This window comes from Scardinius erythrophthalmus, assembly GCF_964197995.2.
Source record: "Scardinius erythrophthalmus genome assembly, chromosome: 10".
NCBI lineage: Eukaryota > Metazoa > Chordata > Actinopteri > Cypriniformes > Leuciscidae > Scardinius > Scardinius erythrophthalmus.
The window spans coordinates 8222985-8238952 of record NC_138230.1 but is presented as its reverse complement, the minus strand read 5'-3'; the positions used below and the strand labels follow the sequence as shown (position 1 = coordinate 8238952).

General features: G+C 36.2%; 1 long non-coding RNA gene across 1 annotated transcript; it reads left to right on the top strand.

Moving 5' to 3' along the window:
• Positions 1-931: 931 nt before the first annotated feature.
• Positions 932-3629, top strand: LOC308696870. The gene is made up of 7 exons (XR_014030876.1): positions 932-1041; positions 1415-1485; positions 1587-1666; positions 1743-1851; positions 2062-2136; positions 2868-2952; positions 3056-3629. It is a non-coding gene; the product is annotated as an uncharacterized lncRNA (long non-coding RNA).
• The last annotated feature ends 12339 nt before the right edge of the window (positions 3630-15968 follow it).

Here is a 15968-nt window from a genome sequence, read left to right as displayed (position 1 = left end):
TCTCTCTCTTCAGTCCAGTTCATCCCATCCCTTCCCAGAGTTTCTCAGGGTGTGTTCACACTTGGCATGTTTGGTTGGATGAAAACGAACTCTGGTGCGATTGCTTTGTTAGTTTGGCTCATTTCAATAAGTGTGAACACTGCCATCTGAACCCAACAAAGCGGAGCGAATTCTGGTGCGGATCGACTAAAATATGAACGCAATATGGACCAAACACATCTAAACAAAACAAAAACAGGATGTGATGTCACAAGATGTGACCTAAAAAGGACTGAATGCTCGAGCACACCTGGTTCTTCTCATCATAGGAGCTTTGTTGATGATTACGGTTACAGTAACGGTACAGACGTCAGACACGTCTCCTTGTAGTTGATCTTCGTTTGTGCGTAATGGAGGGATTCCTGCGGCTGTTTTGACTTCTTTACACATTTTATAAGCTCTTCACGAGTTCTCAGCTGGTACAAATACTGTCATATGTACGCACATAAAACAAGCGCACTCAGTTCAAAGCATTCTTTTGGATATTTGGTAAGTTCTGTCGGAAAATATATGTCATAAAAGTTTTGTTCAGATTCGGTGTTAAAAATGGAGAAATGGAAAAGCAGGAGTAAATGTATCTCTTTTTTTGTTTTGTTTTTTGTCAGGAATAAAAGAACCAAGAGAACCGAACTACAAGTGCACTCTAAAAAATGAAACATGGCTGTTGTTGAACCAAAGAAATGTAACTATGCTCAAATTAAATAATGTTCTTGTGTTTGTGCATTAAAACTAAAACAGTTGTGTTGACAGAATTAGAAAAAGTCATTTCTCAAATTTACACAACTCACTTAAGTTAAATTAACGAAATGCAGTTGTGTTACCGCTGCAGTACCGCACTTTGGTCAACAGGTGGAGCTATATTTGCGCATGCGCAAATATTTCAAAGAACGTTAATGCGTATTGCGTAGCTCATCTATTAGCACTCGTTCTCCATTTTGTGAGAATCAAATCATGCTCAAACGGAGGCTGCAATCAACATTTTGTATTTATCTGGACCAAAAGGTGAGTTATTTTACTTCCTATCCTTTAATATTGAGGCTGTCCGTAAATTAGAATAGTCAATCGCTGTTTTTGTTGGTATTTATTGAAGTTGCTTTAGCACTTGTCCTCAAGTGGTGTTGTTAGCTGCTAGCGTTTTTTAGCTCTTATGTGATCTTTTAAACTTGCTGAACTTTGATAATATTTTAATTCACCCATACAAAAAATGGCAAATGACCTTATTTCTTTTATAAAATTGCTAGTTAAGAAGAGTTTCTCCATGTTGTGCCCCAATACAGCAGATGTATCTAGTTTTAGTATAAATTTTAATAACTTCCTTAATGTTGAGCATTTTTATTTAATGTCAAGTAATAACTCTGAAACTTTTGAAACACAGAATGCATAGGCATATGGCAATAAACACGTTTGACACTGACTCGAGTAAGATGGCATCTACTGTAGCATCTGGTAAGCTTATTAGGTCATCCAAAATAATTTTACTACAGTTTTTTTTTTTTTTTTGTATTATTATTATTATTTGACTCACATCTTCATTTTTGTTTCCTCAGAATTTTGGAGTCCTGCATGTGACGTGCATAGATTGTGGCTCTTCTCAAACATCCAGATCTAAGCTTTTAAAACACTTCAGGTTGGCACATGGACACAGACAAAGTTTTAAAACATGGAATTCGCTGTGGTCCCACATATGCTCAATACTTATGCAGGTTATCAAGGTGCTGATGGACAGAACATTTACGCACAGGAGACATGAGATGATCGAAGATCTGCGTTTCGTCACTGAATTTAATAACAGATAGCCAGCACTCTTTAGAGGTAAGTCTTTAGAATGTAATGTCATCTGTGATGAATTACTTGGATGGTTATTGTATGCAATTCCAAATTATAAATTGAAGTATTTTAGATGTAATTCAGATAAATGCTGTTAAAGAAATACTGTTAGTCTTGGTATATGATAATATTGTAAAGACTCAAATTTATCAGCAACCAACCTGATTTGTCCTTTTTGTTCATTTCTGAACCCAGCTCCTCAAAAATTTCAAAAAGACAGAAGGAACAGCGGTAAAGAAGATCATAAGCATCCTATCAGTTATGGATCTGGTATGTTCTGTTATATTCTTCATCATTTTTTATCTGACAATAATTCACTATAGATTAAAATAGTATACCCAAAGATGAACATCATTTACTCTGCTTCATGTCACCGAATCCCTTTTATTTTTCGCTTTTCTAACTAAAAAGGTAAATTATGTGGTTGTACTGCTTATTTCTGTCCATGCAATTAAAGTCAACGGTGAGTTCCTGTTCTGAAGCTTCTAAAGTCACATGCAATTGTTTGATGCTATTGAAGCTTCGGAAGAAGAATTCACCATTGACTGTCATTGTAATGACAGAAATGAGCAGGAAAAACAGGAAAAAAGACTTTGGGAGTTTGAATGACATAAATGTCAGTAAAAAAAAAAAATACAGAACTTTTGGGTATCCCTTGAATTTTTGTATATAAGCTCTGGAATGTTAATATGTACATGATTAATTCTGTTTTAATTTCAGAGCTTGTTCGTCTCTTTACCCTATTTCTCAGCAGCATCAGATTTGTGATTTATGCACCTACAATTGGAACAGCTCTGACATCCAAGATTATTTAATGGCTTTTCTGTAGCAAAGCTTTTGGTTTAGAACCACTTATTACTTTTATTGTACTGGTTCTCTGAATTTTGAGGCCCTCACAGATGCAGTTCCAGATAATATTTTTTTTTTGGCTCTTGTAGAAGTAACTTTGGCATAATTTGTGTTAATTCTTCTGAACACTGCTTATTTGTCTCATTGTTCAGAATGACACCACTGGGAAAAGGTGAATTCATCTTGAATGCACTTGCTGTTTACCTGGCCCTCTCAAACCTTGTGAAGGAGTGCATGGTAAATTATTTACATTTATAAAAAATATTGGATGTTTCTCTAAAATCAACTATCCCTTTCACCCCTGATCTGTTGTTAATTGTTACTTTATGTATTTTTTTAGGATGTTGAACATAAAGTCCTAACCTCAGTACGCAAGACCTCCTTAGGAATCTATGTGGTCAAACATGAAGGAGCAGAGGCTACAGATCCTTACAAATATGTTGGCATCATGATTTAAGGCATCTAAATACATGACAACCTGAACAATGTGCAGAAGTGTGTTCTTCGATGCCAGGTCTTATTTACGCCTGAAAAATAAACTCTTGAAATCTGAGGTTAGGAACATTTCTGGTCTTTCTATAATGTTGCACTGTTGACTGTTACAGTACTTTTGTTTCAATATCAACCATGTTACATTCCTTTGCATAATAGTCTTGTTTTAAACAACTGATAAATTGTTTGCTGCTTTTTTTGCAGTACACCTTTATAAGTAATGATTGATAAATCCTTTCACCTAAAGGCAATATGCTTTTTTAAAATTATTTATTTAATTATTTTCTTGAAAAGTGAAGGCAGTCTTTACAGAGTAAATATTGTGTACATGTTCACGTTGGAAATGTTTGTAAAAATGTAAACAAAATTGTAAAAAAAGAAAAAGTGAATGTATTCATTGAATAAACTCATAATGAAACTGGATTATTTGTGTTGGTTGAATGTAAAAATATTAATTTTAGGATAATTGAACTTAATTAACTTAATTGTTTTGGACAAAATTAATACTGTTAACCTTATTCAACTAAACGGCATTGGATTAACCTTATGTAATTAACTTAAGTTTATTGAAATAAATAATGTTACATAAATCCAACATAACCCAGTTATGTGGGACCGGTTGACATAAAATAGTTAATTAAAGCCAACATATCATTTCTTAGAGTGTGTGAACACACCCTTAAGACACAGAAAATTTTAAAGGCATCTCAATTCATTTCTGAATGGTGCACAATCCTGCAATTTCACTTTCAAAAAGAAGAAAAAATGCAAAGAACAACATAAAATAAATAAAAATAAATAAAATAAAATATAGTTTGGGGTTGGTAAGATTTTTTTAAGATTTCTGAAAAAAGTCTCTTATGAACTAGTGCATTTATTTAATAAAAAAAAATTGAATAAAATAATATAACATATTATTATAATTAAAATAGTCATTACTCTGTCAGTCTGACCCCAAACTTTTGAACAGTAGTGGACGTTTCTTACACAGTTCACAGGTGACGCCATATTAACTTCATTCTGATTTTACAGAAGTAATAATAACTGTAGTCATTTTTTTGTAAGTGTGTCAGTGATCTCCAGTAAAATGTGAAGAGGTTTGATTCTCTTTATAAATCTGAGTGTGAGTTGCATTTGTGTTGGCGTGAGGGATGGACCGTAACCTTTGCTCCAGTCGCTCATCTGTCTCTCATCCGCTCCGCGCCCCGGGCTGATTTATCACGGGAGAAACGCTACAGGCCAATGGGCTTTTGATGAAATTGTTGGAGGGATCCAGAGCGATAAATCCACATCTATACATGCAGGTCGCCAGCGACTCTTCCATTCATTCTGCCATCAATAACCTCCCCGACACCGAGCCACAGCAGAAACCATAACTTCACTGAGCACACCAGAGGAAAGAATACTGCAGAGAGAGAGAGAGAGAGAGAGAGAGAGAGAGAGAGAGAGAGAGAGAGAGAGAGAGAGAGAGAGAGAGAGAGAGAGTTAGCCAAATGAGAATAGTTTGAGGTTTGATCAAACTTCTTCAAACTATTAGCTGGAACTAATCAAATCACTTCAAACGGCCATTTAAAGCGGGAAATTCCAGTCTGTAGAGTCATTAAAAAAGTAGAGTAGCATGATTTAAGACAGGACATGGATTGAAAGTCTTTTCCCACTTCCATTTAAATATATACACCTTTAAATATGAGGTATTTTTCGACTTCCACAAGTTACACTTTTAAATGAATGAATTTTGATGAAAATATTAAAGGCAGCAACATAATTCCTGGATGACTTGCAACATTTTACAAAAGGCATTGAAAATTGTATCCCACAATGCAATGCTCTCAACTTAATAAACCAAAAGTTATATCAGCCACAATCAGTTTCATGGATCGTTATTTGGTCAGACGGACAAAAGTTGTGCAATAAAATTGTGAAAAAGGTGAGATCTGGATACTGAATTTAACATTACTGTACATAATGCAGTCATGTGACAATGCGGGACATTAGAGCTTAAAAGTTATTGCATAATGCTTGATGTTTAAAATAACACTTTGTACAATCCATAGGCAATATGAATGAATTTGAAAGAAACCTATTGTGGAATATAGATTTTTTTTTTTTCAATATAATTCTGCTAATGTTTTGCTTTTACTGATTTTTATTTATTTGTTTAATAAAATGCTGTATGCCTGTTGTCTTTGTACATTATATTCAAACCTATAATGCTGTGACACTTCCTTTCTTTTTTAAATTATAGCTTGATTTTTCTGACATCAAGTTTCTCTTTCAGTCTTTATCAGTATTCTTTGTTTACACATACACTACTGTTCAAAAAGAATATAAAAAAAAGTTTTTAATGTCTGATCCTCACCAAGGCTGAGATCAAAAATACAGTAGAAACAGTAATATTGTGAAATATGATAATTTTTTCCTATTTTATTATATATCTGCATCATTACTCCAGTCTTCAGTGTCACATGATCCTTCAGAAATCATTTTAGTATGATGATTTGCTGCTCAAGAAACATTTCTGATTATTATTAATGATGAAAACAGTTGTGCTGCTGCTTCATGTTTGTTTGAAAACCGGTGATATATTTTTTTTCAGTATTTTTTGATGAATAGAAAGTGCATTTATTTGTTGTGACATTATAAATGTCTTTAAAAATCTTCTGAACAGCAGACTGTCATGTTTTGCCTGTGTTTTGTTTTCGTTTTCAAGGACTTTTAGTTCGCTTCTCTTTGTTTGCTGTTTCCTTTGTTCCCGCTTGTTATATTATTCCTTATGTTATTGATTATCGAGCACACCTGTTTCTCATCGAGTTTGTTATCTTGTGTATTTAACGCCTTCAGTTCTCTGTGCTCATTGTCTGGTGTTGTTTGTTCCTTGCACACTGTTTCCTAGTGTTTCTCCCATTTTGCTTAAATAAAGATACGCTGCTATTTCAATCTTAAAACGTTACAAGTGCACCTTTAAATATGATTACTTATGATTAATATGATTGCTCAGAGACACAAAACGCAGCACTTTGAGCAGCAAAATCCAAACATTGTTCATCTTCCATTTCTCCTGCTTGGCTTCCTTCCTGGGAGTGAACTGTGGATTCAGACACACAAAGGCCCCGGGCCCCCAGTGGGGCGGATCAGCTGTCATTAACCCCTCACAGCTGGCCTCACGGGGGGCCGCTGTCTCCGTGTGAGGAGGGCACACAGCCACACAAATCTACACCATTGTGGTCGAGCGCTGCTGACAGAGGAGAGGCAATAGTGTCCTGTGCCCCATGCTGGCATCTGAATCCAAGAGCAACCATGAAGCTAATTTCTCCAGGAACCACATACATCTTCCTCTGGACTCGTATATGCAGCATCTCATTACCTGTTGCTAAACGCACAATAACAAGCAAACCACCGTTTAGTGCATTGTTTACATGCACATATATGTTTAATGCATGTAGGGATCAGTTTAAGTTTAAAAAAGAAAACATTAATTTCACCTGAAAACCACAGAGAAAAAAATATGCATTCTTATTCTTTTTTCAAATCTATTAACAATCAGCCGGCTTCACATGCAGCCTGTTGCTAAATGCATAATTATAAACAAACCAACCGTTTAGTGCATTGTTTACAAGCACATATATTCATAAAGTCCAGTTTAAGTAAAAAAAAAAAAAAGAAGAGAATCAATCTAAAATTCATTTCACCTGAAAACCGCTGAGAAAAACATTCATCCTTACTTGATGCTTTTTGCAATCTATTAACAATTAGCCGACTTCTAATTAGCATAAAATCGCTGTAGCATTTTTCTGGTCCATTTAACAAATTTACTGAGGCATCTATTAGCTTGAATCTAATCGAAAATGGGCTTCGTCGGATGAAAACCGCATGCATGGTTTGCAACAATCCCTGAAAATAAAATCTCAGCATCGTTTGATGTTTTTAAGGGCGCTTTTGCTTTCATTTTGAATCTGATTTTTTTAATTTTTTGGTGTTTAAGAGACAAATGCTGTAATTCCTCATGGGACAAAATATCGCTAGAAAATCTCAGGAGACACTTAAGCTAAATAGAGACCTGGATTACTTAACACCGTCGGCTAATTGAATTAGACAAAGTCAGCATCTAAACCTCTAGAGACAAACCTCACGGAAGAATCAACATGAACTCGCAGATTTGGACACATTAACTGTGTTTTGCTAATAAGAAGACAGTAATGCGTCTGCTGGAAACCCCCTGTCCTCGGGACTGGCCTGACCGCGTCCCTTTGTTGAGCAGCAGTGAAGCAGATTCATTCTCTCTCTGCTGTTCATTAACATACATATCCATATGAACAGTCGGCTGGGCTCTAACAGCTGTCCCTCAGAGGAGCGCTGGGATCTTTCAGTGCGGGACAACAGGAGCTCTTCATCAGAGATACCGCTCCATTCACATGTGTGCAGACCCTTACAAACATTTACCATGGTAACTATAGTTATATAGTTCTCAAGTAAAGTAGATGATTTTCTCAGCAGATTACCTATACTGCATATATAGATCCAAATCTATCTATCTATCTATCTATCTATCTATCTATCTATCTATCTATCTATCTATCTATCTATCTATCTATCTATCTATCTATCTATCTATCTATCTATCTATCTATCTATCTATCTATCTATCTATCTATCTATCTATCTATCTATCTATCTTTTTTAATATTTCTGAAAGAAGTCTCTTCTGCTCACCAAGGCTGCATTTATTTGATAAAAAAACTATAATATTGTGAAATATAATTTCAATTTAAAATGACTGTTGTCTATGTGAATATGTTGTAAATTGTAATTTATTACTGTGATCAAAGCTGAATTTTCAGCATCATTACTCAATTTTTTTAAATGATCGCCCAATAGTTTTTTTTTCTGAGATTTAATATTAATTTGCGATTTTTGACCAGTAGGTGGTGTTTCACTAAACCATGTTCCCAAGGTCACATAGTAAGTTTCATTTTAATATGCAAAAGCGTTACCAAGATACAGTTTCACTTCATGTGAATGGGTTTGAATTATAAAACATTAACATAAAACATTTTACATTTACATAACCAGCATAGCCTAAACATGACCTATTTGTGATTGATCAGATGAATAAGTAAAGTGAGACTTAAAAAAAAATCCATAAAGAATGAGCAATTTGGCCGACCGTCTTCCAGAGTATGGCACTATTATAACTCCCATTGTAATCATTGAAGCGCACTACACGGCTCGGTGTCAAGTATCTTTAATTAACAAACACTAAGTGCTGAGTTTTAGTGATAATCGGATTCGGCGGTTTAGCGGATGCCTGTTTCACCCCTTGGAAATGAAGCCCCTCACCCCCGTCGCAGGTGATGAATGGACGCACTCGACACTAAGGACTCTAAGGACTTCAGCAACAGATTTTCATTCATTCCATGCAGGAGAAGAAGAGAGAAGAGTGATTGATAAATTCTCTTCCCTGGCTTCTTTTACAACAACCCCCTCCTTCTTTTTATTGACCCCCTGAGGGCTTTTGACTCATTACCGCCCCCGAACAAAAGCCCTCCATACGGCTCTAAACTCCACCGTTTAGTCACACAGCACAGGGACAATTTGTGCCCATTACGAGCGGTTCGGTTCATTCAGCCTGCACCCTATGAGCCCGGCCAGAGAGCTTTGCCTTCACTTCTCCATCCATCCAGTCTCTACATAAATGGCGAAGCATCAAAACAACGTACTAATCCTTCACAGTCCCTCCCAGCTTTCTTTGTGTCCATTTCCTTCTCTCTCTCTTTTCCAGATAATCCGCCGCATCACTTCCTGTCCAGCACTGCCCGGGGTGGCAGAAACCTCTCCAACCCTGGCAAGCATCACAGAGAGCCTCTGATATCACCACAGACGGATGAAAAAGACGAATAAAAGTGAACTCGAGAGAGAGGAGGTGACTTCTGGAGTCCGCCAATGGAGTTAGGTAGTCATTTAAGGCACACACCATTCAAACTGAAGAACCTTAAAGCCCAGAGAGCAAAACTCACTCAATAACAAGTTTCTCAAGTTATTGGCCGCGAGTGCCCCAACAGCCTGACCCGCGAACCATGGAAACTGCAGTGATGTGGAACATTTCACCGTCACGCCTCCCTCTCCATGCGCTCTCTGTTTCTCTCTCAACAGGCTAGGACCTTCACTATGCCAAAGCATTAATAAACATTATTCAGAGGCCAGGAAAAAAGTATTTAAACCCTTATGAACGTCATTGCATTATATAGAAAAAAGAAATTCAATCAAAGTACACACTAAGCAAAACACTTCACCAAGGAAAACCAATTAAAATATATATATATATATATTTAATTATTATTATAATTTTTTTTTTCACTGGACACAATTTTGACATTGATACCATGGGGAAAAACTGCCATATATATATTTTTAATATTATCCCATAATTTGGCAGCAGGAATATTAGGCTGCTGTCACTTTAAGATCTGACGCACGGATCCATTATACTGTTACACATGCATTTTCTTTCTCAACTGGTTACGTTCCCTTAAAACATAACTGACTGTGTTTACGTGAATACTCGCCAAGAGTGACATTTTGACATTATTTCGTGTGTACTTTAAGTGTGAGCACGAAATCTGCAAGAATGAGTAAAATTATGCGCAATACGCGCATTCCCACGCCGAAATTCAAGCCTGTAACACCAATGTTATTCATCCAGGGCAAACGAAACGAGAGAGTGAGTGGAGGCGGGTTTGTGTGTCACTCGCTGTCGGAGAGATCATGAGAGAGAGAAAGTGCAGCTGGTTTCATCTATCTATTCTGCAGAAAAATGAGTATTGGAACCGTTTTAGATATTTCAGTATTGATATGTTTTGAAAAATCTATATTTTTGACAACACTACATTGCGTTTATTATTTTAGGCACCTTTTTTAAAAGATTTCAATTTAAAAATATATATATAAAATTAAACCCGCCAAAGTGGCTAGTAGAGTTCACGCCACTACTGAAAATGTCAAGCCCTGTATATATATATAAAACAATACTTATAAAATAAATATTATTAACATTAGGCTAATGCATAAATTCTTTTGCCCACATCTTGATTTTAATTGGGATGCAGCTTTAATTGAAGCTCAATCAAGCACAGAACAAAACCTGTACATAAATGAAAGCTGCTGTATGTGATTTTTCTGGAGTACCGCATAAAAACTTCCTGACAGGCATCAGTGAATAAGACGTCCTGAGAAATCCCAGCTGTCTATCGTACACCTGCAGAACAAATGCTAGTGTTGCACAGCGTTATTTATCCAGTGCAGTTCCATTGCTAGACGATCTATTTTTATTGACAATCAAACACCTGCATATTTAACAGTATAGTATTAACATATACATCATCTTCCGAACAATGGAACACCTTGATGGTGGGAATTCTGAAATGTTCTGAATGGAACGCAGAGTTAGTCAGACGTTGGAAGAGCGGCTAATGTTACTTACAACTGCATTTAAGTCAACATAAAACTAAAAGGACGTGAACAGCTCTTATTTTGTCTTCAGGGAAACCTCTCATGTAGCTTTTCTGAAGGGCAGTGATAAATGGACAATATATGATTTTAATTAGTGAATGTTTTCACCTTAATAGTTGTGTATGTAAAGTATCTGTATTGTGCAAAGCACTCTGCAAATAAACATGAATTGAATTCAATTTTTGCTTGCCTCTGAAACTACTTTCCTTTTCAGCTGACGTCATCAAGCCGCTTCCCTCAATCATTCTGGTGGTGTGTCCAATCAAGTCAAAAGGTCTGAAATTATAAAACAATATAATTAAATATCATAAAAGATGTTGAAATAAATAGGTGGCGAACACCCTCACATCATGTTTACATTTGTTCATTTCGCAGATGCGTTTATCTGAAGCAACTTACTGATGAAGAACTTTTCTTCAATAAGGATGCATTCAATTGTTCAAAAGTACAAGTTACGCTTTATTTGGATTATCCACTTTAAACACTCTAACTATAACTAACTTTGCATTTACATGTCAACTAACTCTCGTTAGAGTATTACTAGACTGACTGTTAGGTTAGGGTTCGGGTTAGTGGAATAAGTTGACATGTAGTTGCAAAGTTACTTATAGTCAGTATAATGTCTGTTGGAGGAGCATCAAAATAACATGTTAGCAGATATTAAGCAGACTAAATATCTCGATGACTAGATCTAATACTCTAATTTGAGTTAATTAACATGTAGTTGCAAAGTTACTTAAGTACTAAGTGACCATCGAAATAAAGTGTACCATAAAACTTACAAAAGATTTCTATTTCAAATAAATGCTGCTCTATTAAACTTCCTAATCATCAAATCCTGAAAAAGGGGTATCACAGATTCCACAAACATATGAAGCAACTGTTTTCAAAATTGATAATAATCATAAATGTTTCTTGATCATCAAATCATCATATTAGAATGATTTCTGAAGGATCATGTGACACTGAAGACTGGAGTATGCTGAAAATTCAGCTTTGATCACAGGAATAAATTACATTTTACAATATATTACAATAGAAAACTATGGAAGCTTGTTTCCGCCACTGAATAAAACACTTTAAAAAATAAAAATCGACTTTTTATCTCACAATAGCGAGTTTACATCTCGCAATTCTGACGTTATTTCTCAGAATTGCGAGATATAAAGTCAGAATTCTGAGATATAAAGTCAGAATTGCGTGAAATAAAGTCAGAATTCTGAGATATAAAGTCGCAATTGCGTCTTATAAAGTCAGAATTCTGACTTTTTTTCTCGCAATTGCGACTTTATATCACGCAATTCTGACTTTATATCTCAGAATTCTGACTTTATATCACGCAATTCTGACTTTATTTCACACAATTCTGACTTTATATCTCGCAATTCTGACTTTAAAACACGCAATTCTGACTTTATTTCACGCAATTCTGACTTTATATCTCAGAATTCTGACTTTATATCACGCAATTGTGACTTTATTTCACACAATTCTGACTTTAAAACACGCAATTGCGACTTTATTTCACGCAATTCTGACTTTATATCTCGCAATTCTGAGAAATAAAGTCAGAATTGCGAGATGTAATCTCGCAATTGTGAGATAAAAAGTCGCAATTATCTTTTTTTTTGTGGCGGAAACAAGCTTCCATAGAAAACCGTCCGTTTAAATTATAATAATATTTCATAATAATACAGTAATATTTTTACTGTATTTTTGATCAAACATGTTTATAAGTGGCTTACTTATGAAGCACTTGTTAGCACAAGTAAATGAAGATAAAGTTAAAGTTAAAATAAAGATAAAGTTGATAAAATTATAAAATGTATTTTTATTCTCTAATGTTTTAGAAGTGAAGGTAAAAATAATTCTAAATGGTGAGCTAAAAAGTTTCACATTTTCCTTTCTCCTTCAATTGTGTGACTGGCAATCTAACGTACACTTGCTTTGAATCAGTTCCTCAAACACGCTCTCTCTCATGAATGCTCTCTCGCTCTCTTTCTCTCAGTGCTCCCAGGGGTTCTTGTGCAGTTCTCCTGCACATAATGAACACAATTTCACACCACAGAGGCCAATTAGAGACATGACAGCCACCTGCCGGCCCGCCCTCCCAGAGAGACCGAGATCTGCGAGTGGACCGCCAATCCAGAACCACTGTCTCTCCTCTTTCATTTGATTCAGTACTTCAAGTGGCCTTTGAATTGCTCAGCCCTGGGGTCTCTTTATCCCTTCAGAAACCAAACTACTGACCACAACCTGGAACAACAAGGCCTTATGCTCAGAAATAAAGACAACAACCTGACAGGAACAAGTTCAGCTGTCATTTCTATTGCATTCTGGGCAGTTTTTGGTCAGATTCACTGATTAATTTCACTCATAACTGACAGTGGCACATGCTTATAAAGGTGAGAAATGATCTAAAATGCAATATCACTGATTTTGTGTTGTGACCTCTTGACCTGTATATGTAATGTCATCAGTCTGGTGAGCGAGAGTGAGACACACTTCTCGAGGGACATGCGTGTCTCACTAATGATGTAGAAGAACTTCAGATTCTGGCAGAAAACTTAAGTATGGCAAAGATAAATGGATTAACTGGGATTCACCGAGAACACACACACATGCATAGATGTGCACTGTCGTGTGTCTGAGCTGTGCTGTGATGAAATCACATGGTGACGGACAGATAAAAACGACCTGTTCTGAGGTTAGATTACTCTGAGCTGCTTTAAACCATCAATTCAGCTCCAACAACACAGAGACTCACAGACAGAACCGTGCGTTTAAACACGAAACACATCAGATGTGATCTGAGTGTTCATGAGAAGAAAGTGAATTCGTCTCCTCGAGATGAGAAATAAAAAGTAAAGCCAATGTTAGACTACACATTTGAAATCACACACAACTTTGAAATGATCTCTATATGGATGTCTCTTTGCGCACATGAGAAGAAAAACCCTCTACAAACTGTTGGCATAAAATTTAATTACACATCAATCATTGACGTCTGTTGAGTGGTATCTATAACGGTATAAAAGTAAAATGTGGTATTGTCGAGGATTGTGTGCCATTCAGAATTATATTGAGTTGTCTGGATGATTCAGGATGCATTGAATTGATCAAAATGTACAGTAAATACTTTTAAACTGTTTTTTTTAAATCAGATTTTGAATAAATTTTGTGTGTTTGATTCACAAAAATATGAAGCAGCACCACATTGATAATAATCAGAAATGTTTCTTGAGCAGCAAAACATCATATTAGACTGATTTCTGAAGGATCATGTGACACTGAAGACTGGAGTAATGATGCTGAAAATTCAGCTTTGATCACAGGAATAAATTACACTTTAATATATATTTAAAACAGTTATTTCAAATAGTCATAATATTTCAGAATGTTACTGTTTTACTGTATTTTTGCTCAAATAAATGCAGACTTGGTGAGAAGAAGAGACTGGATGGATGGATGGATGGATGGATGGATGGATGGATGGATGGATGGACATAGATAGATAGATAGATAGATAGATAGATAGATAGATAGATAGATAGATAGATAGATAGATAGATAGATAGATAGATAGATAGATAGATAGATAGATAGATAGATAGATAGATAGATAGATAGATAGATAGATAGATAGATAGACAAACAGATAGAGACAGAGACAGACAGACAGAGATAGATAGAGACAGACAGACAGACAGACAGACAGACAGACAGACAGACAGACAGACAGATAGACAGACAGACAGACAGAGATAGATAGATAGAGATAGACAGACAGACAGACAGACAGACAGACAGACAGACAGACAGACAGATAGACAGACAGACAGACAGACAGACAGACAGACAGACAGACAGAGATAGATAGAGACAGACAGACAGACAGACAGACAGACAGACAGACAGACAGACAGACAGACAGACAGACAGATAGACAGACAGACAGACAGAGATAGATAGATAGAGATAGACAGACAGACAGATAGACAGACAGACAGACAGACAGACAGACAGACAGACAGACAGACAGACAGAGATAGATAGAGATAGACAGACAGATCTACAACCAAGAATAATTCTTTAAAAAGAATTCTCGATGCATCTACAATCTCTATTCTCTATTCTCTATGCATTCAGATGTTTCAGATATGTGCATATAATCATAATGAACTCTGGCTGCCACCAATCAGACTTACAGTAAATGGCTCCACTGCATGAAAAACAACTCTAAATCAGGAAAGAAATAACATCCAGATATGAAAAGATTAAATCTACAAAGGCATAAGTGTCCAGTCCAGTAAGTGCTCTCTTGCTCTCATTACGGGCAGACAACGCCGGTGACCAATTAGACCAGAACTTCCACCACACCGGGGAGCTGGTCAGCGCTCTAAAAAGATTTGCAAGCAATTTACCTTTTCAACATGTTGGCAATCTGATGCAATTTGTGTGCAATTTTTGATGCAATTTGTGTGCTTTTAGACCCACGTGGAGAACAAATGACACAGAGTTGAAAATATCAGACTTCTAGACACACATGGCCCTCAAATGTCACAGGGAAAAAGTCAACAGCCGATGGGGAAGAAAGACAGACAGTGAGAGCGATGGAGAAATGCCTCTGGATCTGTGCAAATGGATGTATGTATGGATATAGACAGGGAACAACAACTGAAATTACCCAGAATACCTGTGGTACTGAATCTATGGCAATTGCTCTGACATTTTCCAGAGTTTGTAGTTTTGACGTCACTCAAAAAAAGCAAAATGACCATGATCAGAAGTTTCTCTGTCCCTCTTCTACACTCAACTTTTCTCTCTGTGTTCTGCTTTAACCCTTCAGTAGGACAATACGTTCAAAAAATGCATATTATTTTAAAGGACTGGTATAATGCCTTTTTCACAAGGTGTAAAATAAGTCTCTGATAAGTGTGTATGTGAAGTTTTAGCTCAAAATACCCCACAGATATTTGTATATACAATAGCATGTTAAAATTGTCACTTTTTGAGGGTGTCTGTTCTTTTAAATGCAAATGAGCTGCTGCTCCTGGCACAGGGGGCGGAGCTTCAACAGCTTGCACTCACACACACATGCACTGAAAATTTCCAAAACATTTAGCCTTTTATGTTCAAACCGGAGTCAGACAAAGATGGAGAGACTCAAGAAGTGACAACATGTAGAAGCAACAGGCCATTTCTGAATGGTTAGTTGATGAATTTATGTAACGTATGTGTAGTTATCTTCTAGT